Raw genomic sequence first — 15,845 nt, 5'->3', positions numbered from 1 at the left:
AATTAGTGATTTTAATTTTTAGTTAGGTTGAATATGAATTATCTTGTTACCAGCTTAGGATAAAGTAGTAGAGATTGGGTAAGAACTAGTTCTTTTGTTATTTCACTGAAAAAGTTAAAATAAATTTGTTATATTTTTAATATATTCTATACCTTTTATCATCTCAATGCTAATAATTTTAAAATACAAAAATGTTGATGAAATATAAAAAATATGGAATAACGTACTTGTGAACTTTTTAAATTATATAATTGAAGAGGAAAGTTGATTAAATTGTAATGTATATATATGTGCATTAAATCATGGACTAGTTTATTTGTCCACATCTCAACCCAATTTAAAATTGAAAGAATGTACACCGAATAAAAAAGGGGATACTGTATAATGACATTTAATTGGTTGGTTCAAAAACACACGGATTATCAAACAAATAATAATCAACCATTGATAACATTAAATCAAACCGTTTAGATTTTTTTGTGCTAGTTCGATTGGATCCTCGCAAAGGCTTCAAAAGCTTTATAATGTGGAATTGTATCAAGGCACCATTCATCTACATCTTATCATCACTCTCCCACCCGTAATTATTCCTTTCAAACGAAATCTTCACTATGAAATCCATAGCCTCCTCTTATTGTCATCAAATAGAATATTAGACCTAGAGGACCAAGCCCAACCTTGCCCAAACTTTATAATTATTTTTGTCTTGTTGGCATATTTTCTTGTTTGTAAAATTTTTGTTCTCTTTTTGTTTATGCTAGTTAGATCTATGAGCCATAAAACAAAACCCCATTCATGGACCTTCATTGCAGATCTACTCAGATGGAATTCATTGACCATGTCTTATATTTCTTCATCTTCTGTTTAATGCTTTACCCTATCGTTTGTTCTAATCATGGCCAATAATTATAAACATCATCAACGATCGTGATTTCCTTGATTAATTAAATAAGGTGAAAGTTCTAACTCTTTTGTTATTGTACATTAACTTATTTAATAGTCCTAATTACAAGATTAATTTGTATCCTCCATAAAAGACATGGTCGGTACCCACATGAATCAATTTGTTATAGATCTATTTGAATCTCTTCATTTGTTGGTGAACGAACCCACACAAATCGGTTTTTTGAGGAACTTGGCCAGAGAGTATTAGGCCAATTAATTATTGGTTATTAACTAATATCATATTTTGAAGGAGAAGGGTAGAATGACTCCTATCCCAATTTTTCTAAATAAAGGTTGAAATTTAGTGGTGCTTTGCTAATGCATGTACTCTAAGTAAGACAATTGCATGTGGTACCTTGGCTATGTGAGTTAGAACTCCCCCTTAGGAGTCTTATGTGTCTTTTTACCCCCCCTTAAAGGTTTTCATAGAAAAACAAATATAATTACTTTTTGTTGTTGATTTTTCAAAATCACAATTTCCTTTTCTTTATTCTCAACATCTTTTAACACCATTGTTTTGACTAGTGTTATATTTCTTTTGATAAGTGCTTTGAAGGGATTGGATTATAATGACTCATGTGATTAACTTGTGTGTATTCCATGTTGCAGTGATTTAATGATCCAACACCATTGGAATCAAAGAGAATTGAATCAATTCACAAAGAGTGGGCAAGATATTTTGTAGAAGTTTGAAATAGAGCATTGAATGAATAATGTTTAAGAATGTTTAGAATAGTTAAGTTATATCTAGAGTAGCTTGAGAGTTGTTGACAACTTACAAGACATGAAGATCTCCTTGATGTCAATTGCAGCAGGTTTATTTGGATCATGCTACAATGACACATAGGTTTGATTTTGCCACATTATTATAAATAACATGATGGCAGATGCAGATGAGTCTGCGAAACTGGATTTATGTGTGCACAAGTCTTATGTACAGTGGTTCATGTCCGATCAAATTGTGTTGACTATGAATAATGATGTTGTTGATGAAGTTGGAGTTGGAGCTTAAGTTAATAATGAAGATGTTATTGCTTAGATCCTGCCTATAACTTTTGAAGACCAATATTCCAACTTTCATCATTTTTTTCCTCCAAGGAACAAAGTTATTATTTATCGATGCAACTTCAACCCAGGTTGAGCTCAAGACACGCCTAAGATAACAAGAAGGGCAGCCCATATGAAACAATAAAACTAAAGTCCAAATATGAACTAACATATGAGCAAGGCAACAAAACCCAATTCATAGACTTTCGTGGCAAATCTAGCTAGTTAGATGGAAGTCATTAACCTTGACTTGTATTTCTTTGTCCTCCCGTTATGCTTAATTTGCCTTATTCTTGGTTCTAACCATGGCTAATAAACATATTCAAGTATATATTGTGATTTTTTTTATTAACTAGTGTGTTGGGCCTTGAAATCCCTGAGAAGACATTGACAACTCCAGTTCAGAATAAAAGTCTAGACTTTTCTATTTTGTTTCTAGATTATCTTATTTGTAATTTTGGTCTTTAGGCCTCAATAAATTTCTTCTTGTGTTGTTAAAGGGGGCATTGATGCAGATTGTATCAAAGGTATTAAGATCTCAAACTCAATGCATCTCTATAAATAATTTCCATTGAGAGAAATAGTTTGTTTATTTTGTTTCAGTTCAATATCCCTACCTGTATAATTTGTTTCATTCTCATCTACGTCACTTTCCCTCCCACGCCTACTCTCATCTCATTCTCGTTTATCTCTTATTATCTCAAAAACTTTAACATTTAGCACCAAACTATACATAAAAAACATTTACCACGAAACTACACAGAGACAAAGTAGCAAGTGTGACATATTGCCATCAGAGAAAAAGTGACTACTCACATGAAAGAATAAATAGTTGACAACATTGCTTCTCCTTCGGCAACCTCAAAATGGACATCGGAGTTTCTTATTTGTTACTTGACAACATTAACATGTCTTTCCGTGAAAGTCAAAACCCATCGAGCCAAAAAAATTAACCAATACGAAGGCTCAAACAGTCAGATATGGCATTAAATTAATTTAGAGTACTTGATTTTGGTCAAGTGATCTAACCATAATGATCGGATGCCCAAATGCTACAAATGTAACCTTATTCTTTTTATTGGTATATAAAATATGATTTCTATGTTTCCACTTCTTTTGTACAAATCAACCAAATATGAAGACAAGAGCATTCCTAAGACCTAAATATATTTTGGATCCTTGATAAATTAGAAAATTTAATTTTGGATCCTATTAATTTTTCTATATTTAGTCCTTAATAAAAACAACATTTATATTTCTGCTTCATGTTATTTTACTTTAGTCATTCTAGTATGTCTATTTTTTTGTTTTTTTTACATAAAATATATAAATCATTTATTATTAGTCCTATCATATCATTTTAAAATGGACTAATACAAAATAAAAAAATATTAGTGACTTAAATAAAAAACAAATGTATTAGAAGGATTGCAACAAAATGATAATGACCAAAAATAAAAATTTTATTTTATTAAAGATTAAAAAAATAATTATTAGAGACCCAAAATAAAATTCGTAAATTTATGGGGTTTAAAGTTTAATAACTATATTATATATACGTTAAAATAAAAGGTAGAGGTTAAATGATATGTATTATCCATATATCAAATGAGAGTTTTGGAGTTGATATATGTTTTTTTTTTACTACCGGAGTTGATAAATGAAAGTTAATTTATTTTAAGCCCATAATTGATAATGCAAAGTTTTATTTTTCTAATTGGTATATTGTGTATGTAACTTTTTATTTATCCTTCTTATATAATCTTGTCAGATTATCCTTGTACGTTGCTTCTTAATAAAGTTCTGCTTATGAAAATATTAAATATGCAAGAATTGAAGACTAAATGAGAACTAATTATATTTTAAAAAATTTAATAGAAAGTATGAAATATTTCTTATATTTTGTCATACATAAGAATTAAGAGAAAATAAAATATGTATTAAGAATGTAAAGATATTTTATATTATTATTCAATTACCAACTATTATGAATGATAAGTCTATTTACTTTGATGATAACTAACTTCAAAATCATACAAAAGAAGAATTTTAATAGATTATTAACCGTATAAAACTTTCAAACTAAAAGAGTACGTTAAATAATCTCTAATTAATATTAATACATATCACAACTGGTAATTATTCCTACCATGCAAAAGTTCATCACCTCCCCTTGTTCTCACTAAATAGAATATTTGATCCTGAGGTCCAAGACCAACTTTTGTTCACACTTTATAATTATTTTTTGTTGTGTTGACATTTATTCTTGTTTCTAAAATTTATGTGTTCTTTTTGTTTATGTCAGATCCATGAGTAAGACAATAAAACCCCATTCAAGGACCTTTGTTAGAGATCTATTCATTAGGTGAAATTCGTTGATCATATCTTATATTTTTTTCGCCCTTTCTCTATATGTTGCTATATCCTTGATTCTAATCATGGCCAATACACATCTTCAATGTAACGACCAAGATTTTCTTGATTAATTAAAGAAGATAAAAGTTCTAACTCTTTTGTTATATTTAATTAAATTATTTAATAGTCACAATTGCATGATTATTTCATATCCTCCATAAAAGACATGATCGATATCCACACAAATTGATTTGTTGCATATCTACTCATATCTCTTTGTTAGTTGAGGGAAGAACCCACACAAATTGGACTAAATTGAACTCAATATGGCTACAGGGGTAGTAATACAATGCAATGGGTTCTGAGGAAGAGAGAAAGAGAAAGGGTCACTGCAAAATGAATGTCTAAGAATTCGTGCCACAAACGCCAGATGAAAAGAAAGAAGCAAAGGCTGTTGTGTTCTTCCTTAGCCCACCGAAACCAGTGCGCGGCCAGATACTTGGTCAGTAAGAAAAATATTGTACATAAGCAGTCAAATATTTAGCAGTAAGTTTTGGAAGGTCCTAAATTTTTGCATTACAAATTTTGAATTAAAAAAATTATTATCATATTTATTTATTAATATTATGCTTATTAGCAAGAAAGAATTAACAAGAGAGAAAGAGAAATGGGAGCAATAAAGAATGTAGCAAAAATAGTTGCACCAGGAAAAAATAGTTGATTTATCAGCAAGAAAGAATGTAGCTAGAGAGAAAGAGAAATGGGAGCAATAAAAAACGTTTAAGAAAATAAAATTTAACTTGATTTTGTCACAATAAAAATTTCAAAGTAACAAACAAATTATGATTATGCTTATTATTACGTTAGTTATTACTTATGTTTTTGTTTTCCTATTGTGTGCTTATTGTAGCCTTATGCTTGTAAGATAAAAAAAGGGAAAGAAGATGAAAATTAAATTATATGTTGGTAAATAATTACTTTCATTCTTGAATACGTAGAGCGCTGACAAATTCGTTCTTGAAGGTGTCATGTATGCTCTTTCATTAACAGTAATGGATAAAAGTTAACGAATAGATGAATTTGTCTTTTTTTTTTTCAGTTTGAATTTTAATCTTTCGGGATCGAATTTGTCAACGTTCTACACATTCAAAGATGAAAAAGACTATTTACCCAAAAAAAAAACTCAAGAATCACATTCTTGAAGCTGTAGTTAATTTTATTTTTTCCTAATTGCATATTTTAGCATCAAATTTTTTTTATGAATTTTACCGCTCAAATTTTATTTTCATGAATTTTACCACTCAACTTTCATAATTTCACAGATTTTTCCATTGAAGATTTTTTTCACGGATTTTATGCGTTTTACATTGTCTTTCAATCACAAAGAATGATAAACTTATTGACTTTGATGATAACTGCCTCAAAATTAAGTCATATAAAAGAATATATTTTATTAATTATTGAAAATTTAAAACTTTTAAACATACCGTGTTTGCTAAATAAACTCAAGAATTAATACATATCACTTTTACACATTATTTAATCAATACAATATACTTTTAGACACTCATTAATTAATAACTAATAATTTAAATGCATATTTAGTTGTGTTTATTCAAACACATTATTTAAACGTGTTTATTTTAAATAAACTCAAGATACAATATTTTATCTCTATTTAGTAACTAATAATTTAAACACATTAAATAAAATGAGTGCAATACATGAGCAAGTTTAGTTGTTATCCACATCTCAATCCAATTTAAAATTAAAGAACCTACCGAGAATAAAAAGTTGGTGTTGCATCATGCATGTCATCTCATTGGCTGGTTCGAAGAGACACGGATTGCCAAACAAATAATCGTGAGCCGTTGATAACGTTAAATTGAACCGTTTATTTTTCTCAACATTGGTCGTTCTAGATCCTTGTAAAGGCTTTGAGGCTTTATAATGTTGAATTGTGTGAATGCACCCTCCACCCACATCTTACCATCATTCTCACACATATAATTATTCCTATCACACGAAGTCTACACCTTAAAGTCCATCACCTCCTCTTGTTCTCATCAAATAGACTATTAGACCCAGAGGTCCAAGACGAACTCTTCCACACTTTATAATTATTTTCTTATGTGTTGGCATCTTTTCATGTAATTTTTTTGGGTTTTTCTTGTTTATGTTAGATCTATGAGCCAAACAACAAAGCCCCATTCATGGATCTTCGTTATAGATTTACTAAAATGGAATTTGTTGACCATGTCTTATATTTCTTCACCCTCTCTTTTATGCTTTGCCCTGTCCTTCGTTCAAACCATGGCAAATAATCATCTTCAACGACCGTGATTTCCTTGATTAAGGTAAAAGTTCTAACTCTTTGGTTATTGTAAATCAACTTATTTAATAGTCACAATTACATGATTAATTTGTATCCTCCATAAAAGTCACAATCAATACCCACACGAATTGGTTTGTTGTAGATCTACTTAGATCTCTTCTTTAGTTGGGGGAAAATCCACGCATCTGATTTTTTGAGGAACGTGTCTAGAAATTAGATTTAGTTAGACAATGTATGGTTGGTAAATAAGAATCGATTCTTTAACAAAGTACAAAATGTATCACCTTTTCCAAATCATTTAATACTTTACAAAGCAACCATCATTGTTACAGTATCCATCATTTCTTTCAAGTTTGTCACCATAATTATTGTTGACATGAACAAATGGTTCATCTAAGTGGTATTGGACATGGATCCCTTAAGCATGTGATCAAGGGTCCGAATCATGACCGATGCGTATGGGAAAAATCTTGTTGAAAGGGGCATTCTACTTATGAGCGCAAGCAGGTCCCTTGAACGAGATTAAAATCCCCTTGGCTGGTCAATATACTTCTTTGCTATAGCCAATTTGCCTCTACCACCACACAAAATTGACCTCAATCACTTTAATTTTATTTTTAATTATTTTAGTACAAAATGATGTTATTTTAAGAGTTTTTTTTTTTGTGAAATCATTTTAAGAGTTTTAATTAGAGAACTAAATTATTTTTATTTATTAATATAATGAATCCTTTTATTTCTATAGATAATTTCTATTTTATTTTTTTAACCAATGTCATTAACATTCGTCCTAATTAAAAAAAAAGTTAATCCAATCTAGCTATAATTTGACTAGGTTGGGAATGAATCATGGTAAGTACTGTTCAAATTTTGCACTGATACAATCCATCATTTACAAATTAAATGAGAAAAAAATGTCATTCCTCACCAATACATACAATTACTTCTTGTCCCCATGCTACTAGTAGTAGGTAATGTTTCCATTACAAGAATATACTTTATCTTAATTCCAACTGCTCTTCTCAAAATTGGTTTGTCTATACTAGTAAGGTCTCCTATGTAACCTAGTTACATTGTTAGGTGCCTCATGTAATGTAGACTTTTGAATATAGCTATGCTACCTGTAGTCTAAAACTATGATTGTTGCTTAAAATATATGCTAATTGCAGATTTTATTAACATCCAAAGTTGTGAATTTTTTGTCTTTTGATATATTTATTTGTTTGGGATTATGTAGAACAATTAGAAACTAGAATTGAAATACTTAAGCTTTTTAACCTCATCCGGGCTGTCCCAAAGAGGTGAGGATTCCCCACTTATCTCTAAAGTTGTTGTTCTAATTACTAGCCTCTGCAATTAGTTTGAATTAAAATATATCGAGTATGTAATTGAATTTGCAGAATGAAATTAATTTTTAGTGTTAATTATTGTTACAATTAACAATTATAGTTTGAGATTGTGTGGAATGATTAGAACAATTAAAACCATGTCTTTGAATAAAAAAGGGTTAATACAGATGGACCGAGGTAAAACCAATAGTGTCTTCCTTAAAGCTATGATAGCACAAAAAAAAAATCAAATTTTAAGTCAGTTACGCAAAGAACCGTCTTAGAACAGTACAATTACTAAGGCGGTTATTTGGACAACCGATCTAGAAAACCATCTACAATATATCATTTCTAAGACGGTTCAAAACCGACGTTGTATAACCCACCATATTTTATGACCTCCCTATTTAAGACGGGTTAAAACCGTCGTAGATTGACCCCAATGACCGACTTAGAAAGACTTATTTGTAGTAGTTAACTCACATAAAGAAAACCTGTATTGTTGTTTAACCTAGGAACTCTGAATCAGTATGAAACTTAATTTAGATTGTAAGATAGATGAAACTTATCCTAGAACTAACCCTTTGTTTCATTATGTTTGTCTCAGGGAACAAATTCATGTGGAACAAATGAATCAGAATTACGTAAGAACTCTCAAAAATCTTTATTTAAGTTTTATTAAATTCTATGTTTTGCTTAATTGTTCATGATTTCTATATTTTTTCTTTACCGTAGTTGGCTTTTGGAATGTAGACAGTTCAATTATTGTTTACAAGATTGGCTTATGATGGCCTTCTTCGATGATGTACAGGAAAGTTGCAAGTTGCTTGCATCAGACAAGAAAACAAAGAGAAGAGGACAGAATAAACTTTCACAAGTTTTTGGAGGCCGGCCGGGCACCGAAAGAACCTGCACTGTTGTTTTATGAAGTACTGGTATGTCCAATTTGTGCATGTTTTAAGATTCTATTAATGCTTATAAAAACTTTGGTGACTATTGTAAAAAAAAAAAAATGAAAAGTTTGGTGACTATTTTTCTCATGAAAATTCTATCTTCATTTTTTGTGCAGAAATCTGAATTATGTTTTCTTGTTTTACTACTCTTCTTTTTCTGAAGATGACATACTTAATTTTGCTAAAGGATGGAAAATTGTCCTTAATAATAGTTAGTTCTACTTTTATCTGAGTGATGATAACAGGAAAATGTGGAATTGTAGTTGGTCAAAGAATAGTGGTGTACTTCTATAACTTTTTTTTTTGGGGTGATGGATGCCCTTTCATTTAATGGATATTTTTGTTGTTTGATTGGAATGTAAGTATATAAATCTACAATGCAAGTCAGAGGGGGAACCTATGTCAGTCCTTTTGCTCTTTCTTAGCAATCATATATATTCCACAGTGGCAAAACAAGTCGATCCTTTCAATAATTTACTTTATTGTTATTTAATTTAATCATTTTTCCGCCACATAAAACAAACTGGTTGAATGTATTGTGGCTAGCTATGTGCATGTGTGGTGCTATAAGGATATTGTCATTGTCTTTTAACCACCCTGACGAATGACGATGCTTGAACATTCATAAAGGAAAAACTTTTGGGAGAACTACCAGTCCATTTTTAGTTTAAGTAGGACATCAACAAATTTTTTGAGTAAATTGCCCTTAATTACATCTCTTGAGGATTCGTCAAATCCCCTCTAATACTCCTCATTTTACTTCTACACTAAACACTCTTAGTTGCTTGAAATACATTACACACTATACATGCTGACACACCATGTTATCCATGAGATGGACAACATAATGAACCAATTTTTAAGAATGTTATTTGTGGAATAGAAAATCGACTCATTACCCCGACCAGAGGAGGAAAGATTTTAACCTTGTTTTCTGTCTACTGTTTTTTCAGGTTTTGAAAACTACAGGCTATGTCGTGGAGCAAAACGAAGCTTATGGTGATATTGCAATCTCTAAACTCCCAAAATTAGATCAAACTTTTTTATTTGATGGTAGGACGATTCTGGTAGATTAATTTTATGTATTAGCAGTAGTTTTTTTTTTCTTTGTAGTATTATATAGTTTGATTTTACAGCATTACTTGTAATTTTATTTTAGCATGTTAGTGTCTATGGTTGCATCGCAACAACATTATTTTCCAAGGTTCTGCATATTAAGGATGTTAATTCGGTGTTGAAGCATATTAAGGCAATCTTGTGGTCTTGGATCTGCATCAAAGGGGGTTTGTCTTATGGTGTAGCTTTTGGTTCATGGTACAATATTCTCCTATTGATTGTATAAGTTAGATAGCCACTGTATTGTCTTTTTTTTAGTTTTGCTCTTGTAGCTGTACACTGTTACTGTCAGCTTGCTCATATATCGTGCCAATTGCTATTGCAATAAATTTAGCCTTTAAAAAAAAGGTAGAGGCTGGACGATTATAATTTCATATATCGAATCAGAGTTTTGGATGTTAAATATTTGTTATTGTTATAATACAATTGTGAACACTCAACTTTGCTTCGATAATTAAAATAAATAAAAGAAATAATTAAATTTGTGTTATATATTAACTTTTGTCTTACAAAATTTGTTTCCATCTGTAGCAGGATTATATATGAAGTTGGAGAAGAAATTGCGAAGCTGTATTTATGTGTGCACAAGTGCATCAAACAGTGGCTCATGCACAGGAACCAATGCCTGATCTGCAAACAAATTGCCTTGACTACGAATAATGTCAAAAATGAAGTTGGAGCTGGAGCTTAAGTTAATTATGGAGATGTCAATTCTTAGTTCCTGCCTACAACTTTAAAGACCAAGGTTCCACTTTCATTTTTCCTCCATGCATGGAACAAAGTTATTTATGTACTTGATGCAACTTCAACGAAGAGGTTGATCTCAAGAAAGGGCAATAAGTAAGAAGATGGGCAACCCATATGAACCCCATTCATAGACTTTCATTGCAAATCTAGATAGATGGAAGTTGTTCACCTTGACTTATATTTCTTCGTTCTCTCTGTTATGCCTTGCCATATCCTTGGTTCTAACCATGGCTAATAAACATATTCCACTATTGTGATTTTCTTGATTAATTAGTGTGTTTGGACCTGCAATCCAAGAGAAGACATTGACAACTCTAGTTCGGTAGAAAAGTCTAGACTTTTCTATTTCATTTCTAGATTTATCTTATTTCTAATTTTGGTCTTTAGGCCTCCATTAATTGCTTTTTGTATTGGAGATTGTATCAAAGGGTATGTATTAAGATCTCCAGCTCAATTTATCACTATAAATAATTTCCATTGAGAGAAATAGCCTGCACATGCATTTGTTTGTTTCATTTCAGTTCAATATACTTACCTACATTTGTTATTAGTTCTTTTTAAATATTCTTCAAAGGGACTAATATAAGATGAATAAATATGAAAATGACTCAAATAAAAAAATTGATATATTAAAAAGACTAACACAAAATAACAGGGACCAAAATCGAAATTTATTTTATTAGAGTGTCAATGAAAAAAGTTATTAAGGATCCAAAATAAAATATATTAATTTATTAGCAATTCAGAACATATTTAAGTCTAAGGTTGAATAATGTTTAATTCGTATATCGGATTAGAGTTTTGGAGTAGATAAATGCTAGTTGATATGGTTTAAGGCCATAATAGCTAATGCAAAGTGTAATTTTTCTAATTGGTATATTGATTATGCAACTATTTTTTTTTATCAATGGGAAAATACAGCAAAACAAAAAAGAAAATTACAGCCTTGTATGAGAAACTCCTGAAGCATCAGCCAGCAGAAGATTTCTCAAGCTAGCAGGACAAAGCTGAACAAAAGAAACAAAGATTGAGTATAAACTCCATGCTTTGCTAGCCAATCAACCCAAGCATTAACCTCTCGGAGAGTATGCTGAAAAATGATAGTCCAATGTGACGATCTTGCAAGAGATTGAATATTGTTGATCAAATAGAGAAAGAAGCAAGCTAGTGTGAAGGAGGAACACCCTTGGATATAAGAGTCAAAGCCACTTTTGAATCTGACTCAAGCAACCAGGAACTTGCCTAGCAACCAGATGATAGAATCAGACAAATTATCCCAGCCGTATCCAACATTTTTCTTAAAAATAAATGCATACTTCTTGGATATGTATCAGGATGTAACGGAGGCGTATATCAGTATCATGGCTCATGGGTGCCACACCAGTATATATCCGTCTATCAAACCAAAGAGAGATGTTATACCTTGACCCACTCAAAATCTAAACCCCGACTACAAGATTCTAGTTGATTTAGCTATGGAATTCTAAGTGTAAGAACATCCAGGATACTACTTAACAAACAGAATATATGGAATTATTACTAAGATATTTGGAAACATTTTGAACAATAAGTTTATTATGATCATGGATAAGAGACAAAGCATGCTTCCCTGATCAAAGAGCAATATTAATATCCCTTGCAGGCCTTATACCTAAGTCTCTCATCTTCGTCTTGGTTGAATAATAGTCTCCATCCCACTTCACCCAATGGTTATAATTACTTCCCCAAATAAAACGTCTAGTAACCACATCAATTTTATCACAAATACCTTAAAAGGGAGCCAAAAGTTTTGCATAGAATAAATGGGGGTAGCATTTAAAACTGACCTAGCTAGGCAAAGTCACCCCTACCAGCTTTGTTCAACAACTTGGACTTCCATCCATCCAGTCTATTATTAATTAATGCGGTCCATAAGATTAGAAAAATCACTCTTTTTCACTCTTCCACTAGGAATAGGAAATTCCAGATACTTACTAATTTTCTGAGTATACTGAAAACCAATAATACTAGAAAACTTTGTAATCTTCTGTCTAGGATATTCCTGGAAGCTAAAAATTTGGCAACCATTAAGACCATTTCTTGGCATCGTGTCCTATAAAAAAGGACCTAAATGATATTTTCTTTTCTTCATGGTGCACAAGTCCCCTTCAGTGACTTTTTGTGGAACTTCCTTTGTCAGGTCTTTTTGGTTCTTTGAGTGAAGGTGTCTCGTTTTATTATTTTTGGATTTAATCATCAAACTGAACATCATGCACAGATATGATGTAATTAATATCCCCTTTCATATTAGTATATATGATTTTGTTTCATATTAATATACATGAATTTGTCTTACCTACCGTCTTTTTATTTTATTCAATCGAAAATTTTAGTCTCTCCATTGAGACACATAGTCTTCTATTTTAGAAATTTTATAATTTTGGACTAATAATTAATTTTTTCTATGTTTTATTTTTTATTTTGTTTCAATTAAATCATAAATTTGATATATTCATTTATGATGCCAACAATAAATGATTTACTTAATTAAAATGTAAGCCGTCAAAAACATAAATGTAGGCAAAATATATTGATAAAAAATTATATTTTTTTTTAAAAAGAAAACTAAATATCTTTATTTTAAAATAGAAATGTTATATTTTCTATCTGTATAAAACAGATACCAATGTTTGTATTTAAGCTTTTTTAATTAGTAATTTTAATTTTTAATTAGGTTGAATATGAATTATCTTGTTACCAGCTTACGATAAAGTAGTAGATATTGGGTAAGAACTAGTTCTTTTGTTATTTCACTGAAAAAGTTAAAATAAATTTGTTATATTTTTAATATATTTTATACCTTTTATAATCTCAATGTTAATAATTTTAAAATACAAAAATGTTGATGAAATATAAAAAATATGGAATAACATACTTGTGAACTTTTTAAATTATATAATTGAAGAGGAAAGTTGATTAAATTGAAATGTATATATATGTGCATTAAATCATGGACTAGTTTAGTTGTCCACATCTCAACCCAATTTAAAATTGAAAGAATGTACACCGAATAAAAACGGGGATACTGTGTAATGACATTCCATTGGTTGGTTCAAAAACACACGGATTATCAAACAAATAATCATCAACCGTTGATAACATTAAATCAAACCGTTTAGATTTTTTGTGCTAGTTCTATTCGATCCTCGCAAAGGCTTCAAAAGCTTTATAATGTAGAATTGTATCAACACACCATTCATCTACATCTTATCATCACTCTCCCACCCGTAATTATTCCTTTCAAACGAAATCTGATGAAATCCATAGCCTCCTCTTATTGTCATCAAATAGAATATTAGACCTAGAGAAGCCCAACCTTGTCCAAACTTTATAATTATTTTTGTCTTGTTGGTAAAATTTTTGTTCTCTTTTTGTTTATGCTAGTTAGATCTATGAGTCATAAAACAAAACCCCATTCATGGACCTTCATTGCAGATCTACTCAGATGGAATTCATTGACCATGTCTTATATTTCTTCACCTTCTGTTTTATGCTTTACCCTATCGTTTGTTCTAATCATGGCCAATAATTATAAACATCATCAGCGATCGTGATTTCCTTGATTAATTAAATAAGGTGAAAGTTCTAACTCTTTTGTTATTGTACATTAACTTATTTAATAGTCCTAATTACAAGATTAATTTGTATCCCCCATAAAAGACATGGTCGGTACCCACATAAATCAATTTGTTATAGATCTGTTCGAATCTCTTCGTTTGTTGGTGGAAGAACCCACACAAATCGGTTTTTTGAGGAACTTGGCCAGAGAGTATTAGGCCAATTAATTATTGGTTATTAACTAATATCATATTTTGAAGGAGAAGGGTAGAATGACTCCTATCCCAATTTTTCTAAATAAAGGTTGAAATTTAGTGGTGCTTTGCTAATGCATGTACTCTAAGTAAGACAATTGCATGTGGTACCTTGGCTATGTGAGTTAGAACTCCCCCTTAGGAGTCTTATGTGTCTTTTTACCCACCTTAAAGGTTTTCATAGAAAAACAAATATAATTACTTTTTGTTGTTGATTTTTCAAAATCACAATTTCCTTTTCTTTATTCACTCAACATCTTTTAACACCATTGTTTTGACTAGTGTTATATTTCTTTTGATCAGTGCTTTGAAGGGATTGGATTATAATGACTCATGTGATTAACTTGTGTGTATTCCATGTTGCAGTGATTTAATGATCCAACACCATTGGAATCAAAGAGAATTGAATCAATTCACAAAGAGTGGGCAAGAGATATTTTGTAGAAGTTTGAAATAGAGCATTGAATGAATAATGTTTAAGAATGTTTAGAATAGTTAAGTTATATCTAGAGTAGCTTGAAAGTTGTTGACAACTTACAAGACATGAAGATCTCCTTGATGTCAATTGCAGCAGGTTTATTTGGATCATGCTACAATGACACATAGGTTTGATTTTGCCACATTATTATAAATAACATGATGGCAGATGCAGATGAGTCTGCGAAACTGGATTTATGTGTGCACAAGTCTTCTGTACAGTGGTTCATGTCCGATCAAATTGTGTTGACTATGAATAATGATGTTGTTGATGAAGTTGGAGTTGGAGCTTAAGTTAATAATGAAGATGTTGTTGCTTAGATCCTGCCTATAACTTTTGAAGACCAATATTTCAACTTTCATCATTTTTTTCCTCCAAGGAACAAAGTTATTATTTATCGATGCAACTTCAACCCAGGTTGAGCTCAAGACACGCCTAAGATAACAAGAAGGGCAGCCCATATGAAACAATAAAACTAGAGTCCAAATATGAACTAACATATGAGCAAGGCAACAAAACCCAATCGCTACTACTTTATCCTAAGCTGGTAACAAGATAATTCATATTCAACCTAACTAAAAATTAAAATTACTAATTAAAAAAGCTTAAATACAAACATTGGTATCTATTTTATACAGAAAGAAAATATGACATTTCTATCCACCAATAAAGATATTTCGTTTCTTCTTT

This window comes from Glycine max, chromosome 16 (assembly GCF_000004515.6).
Source record: "Glycine max cultivar Williams 82 chromosome 16, Glycine_max_v4.0, whole genome shotgun sequence".
In the NCBI taxonomy this organism is placed as follows: Eukaryota; Viridiplantae; Streptophyta; class Magnoliopsida; order Fabales; family Fabaceae; genus Glycine; species Glycine max.
Note: the sequence above shows the minus strand (reverse complement) of the source record.